At 39.0% G+C, this 10,715-nt stretch overlaps 1 protein-coding gene and 1 long non-coding RNA gene across 2 annotated transcripts in view; both read right to left on the bottom strand.

Moving 5' to 3' along the window:
• The window catches only part of CAMTA1 (calmodulin binding transcription activator 1), a 421,647-nt gene that overhangs the window by 404,137 nt on the left and 6,795 nt on the right, over positions 1–10,715 (bottom strand). The window lies entirely within an intron of this gene.
• The window catches only part of LOC146592151 (uncharacterized), a 13,109-nt gene continuing 4,150 nt past the window's right edge, over positions 1,757–10,715 (bottom strand). Inside the window, exon 2 of the long non-coding RNA XR_014896659.1 lies at positions 1,757–2,862. This is a non-coding gene — a long non-coding RNA (uncharacterized LOC146592151). The remainder of the gene's footprint in view (positions 2,863–10,715) is intronic.

The raw sequence follows: 10,715 nt of genomic DNA, 5'->3' as shown, positions 1-10,715 counted from the left end.
GGCGGCCGCTCTGCAGAGCGCTCGGCACCTCAGCCGCGCCGTGCAAGGGCGCGCGGGCGCCCGCCGCAGAGCCGCGGTCGGTTGCCCTTCCCGTTCGTACACCGCACGGCTGCTCAGCTGCTCCTATAGGCCGATGCGATCGATCCGTGTCTCACATCCGGCTCGTCCTCTTAGGCAGCCTTCCTAGTTTACCCCTTCCCATTACTCCCCTCCCAAGTGAGCAGGCTAGCGAGCAAACTTCAATAGAAAGGAAAAGTTTCACTATTCCTACAGTTCTCACCCAGCGTTTGCCAGAGCTCGTTAAAAAATGAAATGCTCAAAATCCTTTTCAGACTGAAAACTAACTCGTTACAGCTTTCATCCCCTGAAAGCTGGACTACAGTTAACATGGAAGAGAAAAAGCAGAAGCAGCATTGTGTGCCCATCAGAAGACACAGCCAGATGAAATCATTAACCAATCTGTCACATTTACAGTTCCATCTCTTACAATCTCTAATTTGCTCTTTCAAATTCACAGATGGCCTAATGYATGTTTATTAATCAAAGAAGATTTTAAGATGCACCGTACTTCATTAAAGCTTAAAAGCTGGATTTTTTATGAATCAAGCAAACGTGCTGTGTGTTAACATATGTGCCATCCTCTTACTTGACGGCAAAGAGTTGGGGGATTTTTAAGCCAAATGACAGTCTTAGATATCCCAAGACCTGCTCCCTCCTTTTAGACAACGACTATTAGTATGATGGTAAGGGTGTCAGGAAGATACTTGGGGCAAGATACTTTTGTGAGCTTTGTCGTACATTGTACAATCATGGACACAACAGCAAATACTACTGCTGGCTCTGCTTTTCTTGCAGTTGTGCAGTTAACATGGGGATGAGAATAACGGGCCCTAGCTGCAGGCTTTTGGGCAGATCTAGGGAACGTTTGCAGGGACACAAGGCTGCAGTTATTAAAAACCAAATAGATTATTTGGCTGTTATTTTATGTGAGAAGTGCAAGGCCTACGTGGAAAAGCATCACAAATGTAAAGGCTGCAAGTGCTGAATGCGATACTAACATATCTAACATAAACTAGCACTCAGTGCTTCATGCCTGTGATCAAAAACCCAAAGGCATGGCAGTGCTAATTTTTGTATGACATGCAATGCTTGCACAAAACTGAGACACATGCCCCAAATTACATTTTTGCCAYGGAGGTAACATGAGATGCACCTCAGGATGAAAAAGAGGAAGAGACAGAAAGAAAAACTGGAGAACAGAAGTTTAAAGGGAACACATGCCTCATACACCTTATTCAGCGGTTTATGGACACAAAAATTTCGRGGCTATGCTTTCCTAGGGCAAAACACCAAAGGCTACAATGCCTACTTCGTTGTTAGTCAGATCCTGAAGGAGAAAAGGATGTGCAACTCATCACCAAAGGTGGTAAAATCACATGCACACAAGTACCCAGCCTGCATATACTTTGCAAAGATTCTACATTTTTTACTCATGAAACTAAAGGAGCCTTCTCCAAGCACTGAGCACCTAGGGCTGCAGAGGTTATTTCTCCCATTTTTTTTACAAAACAGATTGTAGTACTCACAAGCTGTCTGGGGACAGGAACCCTCTGACCAATGACTATTTAGACAAGCTAACGAGTGAGTCGCCACCACATGAGCACATTACTGAGTTTTAGTCATCGGGTCTCAAATCCAATGGCTACTTGCAGTCTGCAGGAAAGTGTTGTTTAAAGGTGAAAAGTATCATTCTAAATGAAACAAAAAGAGAAAACATCAGTTTTAATGCACCGAGGGATCTTTAGATTATAGCATAAATGCAGACAGCAATGATCCTAAAAGCATTCCTAGAGCAGCACTCTAGCCCCAGGAACACAGACCAGGATACTTCGGAAGGCAGAGAAGGCGATTTGTAACAAAAGGGTACACGGGTTAATTCTTTTTCTTTCTTTCTTTTCTTTTTTTTTTTTTTTAAAGCCTCCCCCTACAGCATTTGATCATGGACTGGAAAGACCCCTTTTCTGCTGTTTGGGCATGGTCTAGCAACTGTGGAAAGTTAGTTTGTAGAAAGTCTTTGGAAAACGTCTACCGCTTATTTTCTGTTACGCCTGAGAATGCCATGTGGTGTTACAGCTGTTGGCAACYATTATATCAGGAACAGCTCTGTMAATATCCTTTTATCAAATTTGTGGAGCATCTACCTGAAAGTCTTAGTGACAATCGTTTATTTCCCACTAATAAACATGGTCGTGACCAATGATTAAATGAATTCTACTTGTCAGAGCAATGAAATTGAGAAAGCTTTTACTAAGTACGAGTATCACAGGAATCTTAGCATTAGGTCCTCTGGGATTCAGTGCTGGCTGTAAGTAAAGCCTCAGCATGTCCGAAATGCACCCCAAGTGCCACCCACTCTTTCTTCACAAACAGCTTGCAGACCCCTGCTGCCAGACAGTTCATCAAACAAAAGCTCTCTTTGCTGTGCATCAGCTTAATTTTTACATCCACACCATTCAGCAAAAGCTTATCTTGAAAGAGCAGATCGCTGCGGAGGGTCCCAACAGTTTGATCCTCCTACTCTGGGCTGTCAGAGCCAAGCACTGCCTAAACCCTGATTACCGACGCCATCCAGCGTGACTGCTGCCTGGCTGTGTCTTTGTAGAACAGCCCTGTGGAGAAGTGCACGGACAGCGTGCCACAGCTGCTATTGAGAAACAGCTCAATGAAGGCATGGTAGAAGTAGCAGTTGTTGCTTTGGCTTATCAGTCGGTCTCCCAGCCTCGTAAGGTTGTCCCATTGTTCCTTTTGCACAGGAGGATCTCCATGGACCGGTGTCCAATTTTCTGAAGACTTCTGCTGCCTCTGAGTACCCAAAACCAATAAATAAATAAATAAATAAAATYGCAGTTCAGCTGCAAYTCCAAGCTCAGTGTAAGCTAAGCCTCACTTTAAGAACAAAGTGGTCAACAGATCAATGCTTCTTAGAATTGGATGTCAAGGCRCTTTGCTATAAAGAGTCTCTCAAGAAACAAAGTAAATTGTTCTGTCCTTTTAAAAATGGAAAGTGCCTTGGAAGAGTGATATATTATTTGCCTGGCTGAGTTTCCTCTTCATCTCTGTCAAAGCTTGAAAAGTACTGGCACTTCTGCCTTCTCAAGCAGAGCYCAGTGTAACTGGACCACATCTAATGCCAGCACAATGCAAATGAAGATTGAAACAGTTGTTTCCTTTGATGTGCGCAGCTAAATGCTCAAAAGGGATATTTTTGSTTAGATCCTCATGAGAACAGGACTTCTTTAAAAAAACCTGTTGGCTTTATGTTTTCGCTAAGGACAGAAGCAATTTCTGAGCCAAGACGAAGATGAGTATGGTGGGATGAGTCTCTTCTAAGACAGAAAAAAGGAAAATTCCTTTTCCCTATTTTCAATGACTGTTAATCTCATGAACCGTGAAAGGCACATTGATGAAGAAGCTCTAGAATGACAAACCCACTCCTAACAGTCATATAGCTAGTATAGCATACTTTGTACTGTAAATACACACAGATATTAATGCAGCCACAGGACCAGCTAAGGTAGTTGTTTCTTTCAGCTGTTCTAGATATCCTGGAAACTTTTGTAGTTATCAGAATGGCAAAGAGTTATAGTTTTCTTGATAAAGCCTAGGGAATTTGTCTGTCCTTAGATATTCTTCTAAGGTGATCCTCACACTTCACAGAGACATAAGGTAGCTAAACAGTTGCTACTTGTACTGCTATTTGCACGATGGCAATAAAGAATACTGTTTTAAGATAGGTATCCTSTATAGTTAAGGCTGCAAAACAATTTCCTGATGCAAAAATCAGATGTTTAAGTGATATCTTTATCTGAAGATTCATAGGTCTATCCCACTTTGGGCTCATCCCCAGCTGCCAGACACTTTCTCACAAGATACAGCTATGCTCCAGCGTGTTTCACCAAGTTTAACCACATAAGCCCTGTAATACAATTTYGCCATTGCTAGTAACAGGCCATAATCTTTGTACTGAGCTTACAAGGCCTCTGTAATGAAGCTTGTCAGCTTGCTCTTTCTGAATTTTTCTTGACCAGCCTGCAGCTTTGATTTACCTGCTTTGGCTATAACAGCAATTTCTCTTACTGACTAAGTGTAGAGTTAGCTTTTTTTATTATTATTTTGTTTACCTTTGCATGGAACAACCATACGTCCACACAGACAGCAGTAAGAAGCAGTTATTCTATGCAGAATTAGATATTTATGTCTCCAAAATAATGATGCAGTACAGGGAAATTAGACTTCTTTGTACAGAGGTATTCTAACTTACTTTCTTTTTCTGTAACAGATCTGGAGTAATAACGATTAGACTCTAAGATTTTAATTGTACTAACCATAAAGCCTTGGCTTTATATACATATAAGATGTGCTTCCTTTTCTGCCCATAAACCAGATTTTGAGTGTAAAAAAGGTTTTTAATTGGTTAAGTGCCATCAAACAGACCCATGCTCCGTTGCTTTTTCACATCTGATGAGCAAAACTAGAGGTAACATACTCTAATTGGTGTGGCACCTTGAAAAGGCTGCTCAAAAAGACATTTGTTCTGGTAGCACTGAGCAATGACAAGTCTTGCTTTATCAGGGCAGTGATCTGTTTTCTGGGGATGAAAACTACTCATATAGCCCAGTTACATTTGGAGACTTGAGTAGGAGCACAAGGAGCAGTTCTGGCATGTATTTATTTCTGGCAGGTCCCAGCATGCGATGCCAAGTAACTCTGTCTGCTTTAGCACCSATACGGTGCTGCACACAGAGTAGCAGGTGCCAGTGTCTGCCTCCCATGGAGAGTCCTGCCTTGCTATCTCTTCTTCAACAAGAACGGGCAACTAGATTAGTCAAGGGGCATAGTCCACCGTACCTTCAGCGTGCTAATCCTATCCAGCTCTYTGTCTGTGCGCTCAGAAACAGCTTACCTACTGCTGTATCCAGTTTCTTGCCCAAAGCTAGTGTTAAACTGGTATTTAAGAAGGGGCTAGAGCTTTCACTTGGATAATTCGGGTAAGATTGCATAGTGAAAAGGGGATGAGAAATGGCAGAGCTAACACATCAGCTTCTAGTTAGGAAGAACACTTGTTTCCTTGCTTAGATTCTCACTTTGCCACCAAATATGATAATGTCAGAGCTCCATTCACACTCACTTTTGCACACCCCAGTGCTCATGGCTGAAAGCCAGACTGGAACCCAAAATACTCCCAAGTATACAGAGAGCAACTATTGTCAAGAGTAGTCTTTCAGTTATTTTCAGGGAGACAAGCACAAACGTTTATTTCAGCCATAGCCTTTGCTGCATTATTCACTTACATACTCTTGAGAGCAAAATAACCATAAGGTACACCACATGGGGTTAGACCTTGAGATCACCCAGACACATAATTAAATGCAAAATCAGCTACATGTGTGCACAAGACTGTCCATCTATTCCTTCTCTCTTAAGCAAAAGTAGTTCTGTACATACCTCCATGGCTCATTAGAGTAATGAAGTCCATGTGGTCTGATTGACAAGGTTACTTAGGACACCAGCTGCCTTCTCTCAGCCTTTACAGTCTGGGAAAGGAAGAACTTCCACCTAAATAGTTCATAACAGCTCCAATTCCAAAAATTCATGCAGTGTACCTTGGTTCTGTAGTGGAATGCAACCTGCTCTATGAAATATCTTTGGGAGCGCTGTCAGGCTTTCTAGAGCCTTCTTGGTCTGTAAAGTCAATGAGAATCTGTGTGGTTAAAAATGAATAAAGTTCTTATAAAGTGGTTCTTAAAGTAGTGTTGAACTCCGCTACATGTGGCTAATGAACTCATTCTCTCCCTCAATACAAGCTTTTCAACCAGGGAAAAAAACAAACCAATAAACTGGATTTTATATACCTGAAACTATACACAATTTTAACAATAGTGTTTACGTTATTACAATGTGATCTACATAACACTAAAAATAAAATCTGAACGTGGATTTTTCCTTAAACATACCAGTAGCATCTCAACTATTCTCATTTAATTCCYTTTGCAATAACATGATAAGAAGTTACCATCTGAATGTAAATACTTTTGGTATTCTTCAAGTTTCCTAGCTTCCCACTGTTCAAAAATCCTATGCCTAACACTCCTTAGATATTCAGGTACCTATTTGCAAAAGACATTGTGCATGTATAGTACCAGAATAACCTGACATGGTCTTACCTTTCTCTGGGCAGAAACATAGTTACATCCAACTAATAAGTCACAACAAATCTGATGTGCCAGAAGTTTTCACAGTCTGATCAGTGACTAATTTTTAATGGTGTAATATACTGATAAAATCTGTTGCTGTAGCGATTTTTTTTAGAGGGAGGCAGAGTATGAGAAAGTTCCCTTAAACTCTTCTTTATTCTCMTTCCATGAGAGATGAGGGGCTAACTTGGTTAACTGGGTTAACGGGATGATTTGACATGCCTAGTTATATGTAGAAGTAAAATTGTAAGAGTATATTCAAATACTCCATTATGGATATTCAGCAAATTATACATCCACAGTTGCTATGGCAAGCATAAAAAAGCAAAACAATTCAGACAGCTTTAATGGCTATAATGACAATGTTGGAAACTCCATTTCTTTTGAATTGCTTGCACAAAGTTACTCYGTGATTTAAAACTATGGAATGCCAACTGTTCTTACAGAAATGCTCTTAAAAGTGTGAATAGAGATGCTTTTAAAAAAGAAAAAAAAACACAATGATCAAAATAAAATATTTTTGCCCTTTCCTCTTTCCATCTAGAGAATCAAGAGCTGTTCCTTCTAGRGAAAAAGAAGAAAAAACAGGCTTAACCAAGTCCACACGTATGCATAAATCCACTGTTACTTAACAATATTTCACTGTATTTGTGAAGTATAATTGCCAATTCTCGAATTCATCAAAAACAGGTAAATATCCCAAAGCATACATTTCTTCAGAAAGGTTCTCCAGAGAAATATGCTCTATTTAGAACTCTGCCATCCAAATGACTTGCCTAAAATGATGTGTGGGAGTTGAAGAATATAAATTACCAGGAACTAAAAATACTGGATTACCCTCATACTGGATGAAACTGTATACTGCATTAGCAGAAGGACAAACTCAGCTGTTTTCCATGTTCTGGGGTTTGGATACATTCTTCTACCCATTCCTTCTGCAACCTTWGTCCACTTACTTCCTTCTGAAGTACAAGCACTACATTCAATCAACCTCTAGTAAAACTTTGTTGGCCATAGGGAATTTACACCAGACTATAACAGACCATTACTCCAGAGCCTAAAACACTATAAAGGATCCTGGAAGAAAGATGTTTTYACTGTGCAAACCCTCACAATTTCTTTACAGGAATTTAAGCCAGTAGCCTCAAAACTAAACACTGTATTCACCAGTTTACTAAAAATAAAGGTACAAAAATTTGTTCCTCTACACTGGCACTGAGTCCAGAGGGGAAAAAATGGGGGCAAATGGGGGGTTTGCACATCTGGAGCCCCATTTATTCCAGTCCTGGTACAACTTCAAACAGCTTCAGAACTGACTTAAATGGATGCCAACTTGTAGCATTTTGCTGAGGCCAGAGAAGCCAGCTGAGAAAGCCTRCAATGCCACAGACTGTGGCACACCGTCTCTGCCACACGCCAAGTTGTTTCCTCCTCTGCTGTCTGTAGCAGAGGGCTTTATTTCTCTGCTTGAATGGGACAAGTTCTGTCTTTACTTTTGTGTACCACGYTTGTTCTAAGTACTCTGGTGGCACGGAGAAAATAATGATTATTTTGCTGTAATATACACCCATAAGCCAGTCAGAGGAGGAAAAAATGAAATATGAGGTAAATTAAAGCTTCCAACTAAGGGGATTTATTAGTAAGTCACCATAAAATTCAGATAATTTATTTTTGCAATTCTGCAGCAACTTTCTTCAGTTCTTCTGGACTAGCTATTAGAAATTATGTATCAAAAATTAAAGGAAATGTCTATTGACCATTATATCAAATTCTAATTTTAGCCAGAAAAAAAAAGAGTAATTAGTCTATGATTTATTCTGGTAGTCAGATTCCACTAACAATTTCTACCCCCCATGTTTACATAATTCTGGCAAAATTAGATAATATATATTGTGCTCATAAATGCTGGTTTAGATTTAATATAGACAATTTCCTACAGTATATTCAGAACATTCCTCCTTGCTTTCTTTTATAGTAAGACATTCAAGTTACGTAGTTTAAAGAGGCAATACAATTGTCATCCATGGTAGCTTCAGTTATAATTTCAGTCTTCAATAGGCTACCTACCCCAATTTTTAAGTTGTCATCATACTATAACAAGCTGCACAGCCTGGCTGCTACTCTCTGGGAAATTTCTTCCCCACGCCCCAAACTCTCTCCCCTGCTAATACATACAACTGCTTTTGTCACCTAAGAAGCGAGGAAAAAGTGTAAATTTTACAAACAAATTCGTAAAGCAAAGTTATCATGTACAAAGCTGGTCCATAACTGTCTGTGACTGGGGCAGTGAATGAATAGCTCCCGGTTCAGCCAGAAACTGCTGCTACACAAACACAGCTCATTGAATTCCAGCCCACAGCATGAACAGAAACCCAAATGGTAACCAATCTCACTAGAAGAAAAGGACATTTTCCATAATTCTTTTTCTTTCAACATGTACAAGATACTGTAATCTTCAAGTTAGTTTGATATCAGATCTCTAGCAACAGTTAAAGCAAATATAGTAAGAACACAAGAGCAAACATTTTTGTTTAAGTCCAAGATCCCTAAAGGCATAGCCCTAAATTTCTGTTCCTACTTTTAAACAAATATCTTTTCCAGTATACATAGCACTTCTGAAATTAGTCTACTGTCTATATTAACCAAATAAATATGCATTTAGAAGTCAAACTTTAGTCATAAAGGTAAGAAAATGTCAGCCTATGGCACTGAAAACAGAAGAATGAATAATGGAAGAAGAAACAAAAAGAGAGACCAAAGTAGGAAAAAAACTAATAACGGCATAGCAAGAGAGAGGCAGGTAGAAGGCGTTCAAAGCCAAAGTCAAATTTAACCAAGTCATTCTGCTCCCAAGGAGCTTCTGATGACAGCAGCACCCAGTCTCTGCCCTTTGTCCAAAAATCTGTCCTGGAGCTACCAAACCAAGTCTTAATCCATATATGTCTGTTATTTATTGCTTGTGTATGTTACATGGAAACATAACTGACAAAAAAAATAGAACACTCACAGTGTAAGTTAAAAAGCATTCATGTTCAAATCTCTCTCTCAAATCTTTAAAGGAATCGATCATGATTCTGTTACGCTATAGATTCACAATGGTAAGAAACTCCTGATTTTTTTCATTATTTATGAATAGATAAATCCAATAGAAGGCTACAGAAAAGCTACACTAATTCCAGTATCATAAACTAGAATCAAGACAGACTGATTTGCTTATGGTGATACTGTGGCAGTGCAGCTTCTCAAATCTCTCTTGCATGCTTCTTCAGTGCCTTATTACATAAAACCTTTCTTTGTCATTAAGGATACGCAGTAGTTCCTATAAACAAAAATGATTTATATTTTCTAATTAATTTTAGCTATATAACAGAATTTTCTTTCTAGATTTACCTCAATCTTGTCTTAATCATTGAAACAGTTCTTTCCCATATGACCCACAAGATTTGCATGGAATGAGAAATATATACAAAAAGCATACTCAAAATACCTAGAAATAGCAAGCCTTTATTTACATGGTTTCATTTGTGATTTCTTGATTTTCCATGTAAACTTCTTCCCCAGGAAGGACTGGAACAGTAATACTTTTTTTCTAAAGAAGAGTARATCAGTTCTAACCCCCTGGTAGCAGAATGAAAATGAAGAGTCAACATAAGTAGTGAAGAATGCAGAAGAACCCTATTGCTCATCACCAATAAAATTAGCAACTAAGATCAGCAGCAAAGATGGGCATGGTAATTATTTATGAAATAGTGTTAAACATGAAGTATTCTAGCCTGGGACAGTATGAAGGTAAAACCAAGAACATGAGCCTGTCAGAATCACAGTACTGTTTTGCAGTACTGTAGAACCATAGAACTGTTTTGTAGACAAGGATAGAATACCCCTATGCAGATAGCCTTTTTTATTGAACTATAGATRGAAAAAAAAATTATGAAGTGTCACTTTCAGTGTGAAGTGATACGCATTATCTTTTTTGACAGTGTCAGTCTATATTTAATGTTTATTTGTTAGAGAAGCAACACACAATATCTTCCAAATACGTAAGTTAGCATAGCCTCATCTAAACCTTTATACAAAGTACACAACCTTCACTTTATCCTTGTTTACATCGATGAAGAGCCTGTCACGCATATTTTAAAATTTGCTCCAAACAACCAGAACTTTTCCATTCTTGTGATACTGMAGATATCTCTTTACAATACTGGGCGACACTACAGCACTACCCAAGATTTAGTTACATACTACCAATTCACCTATAGTAACCACAATAGGCAGCTTAAAATAACTCCTACTGGCTCCTTAGAGTGGGAGAGAGACTCAGAATTAGCATGTACTCCTAAGAAATGAATTATGCATAAAATTAGTTCTTTTTAACTGGTAATGGAAGTATTAATACTAGAATTAGCTTTTATATTTGGAATGACATCTTTCAACTCCCATCTCTGATTAAACAGAGAAACC

This window comes from Rhea americana, unplaced genomic scaffold (genome assembly GCF_003343005.1).
Source record: "Rhea americana isolate MKP2758 unplaced genomic scaffold, rheAme1 scaffold_343, whole genome shotgun sequence".
Taxonomy (NCBI): domain Eukaryota; kingdom Metazoa; phylum Chordata; class Aves; order Rheiformes; family Rheidae; genus Rhea; species Rhea americana.
Note: the sequence above shows the minus strand (reverse complement) of the source record. Positions and strands in the feature narration are given on the sequence as shown.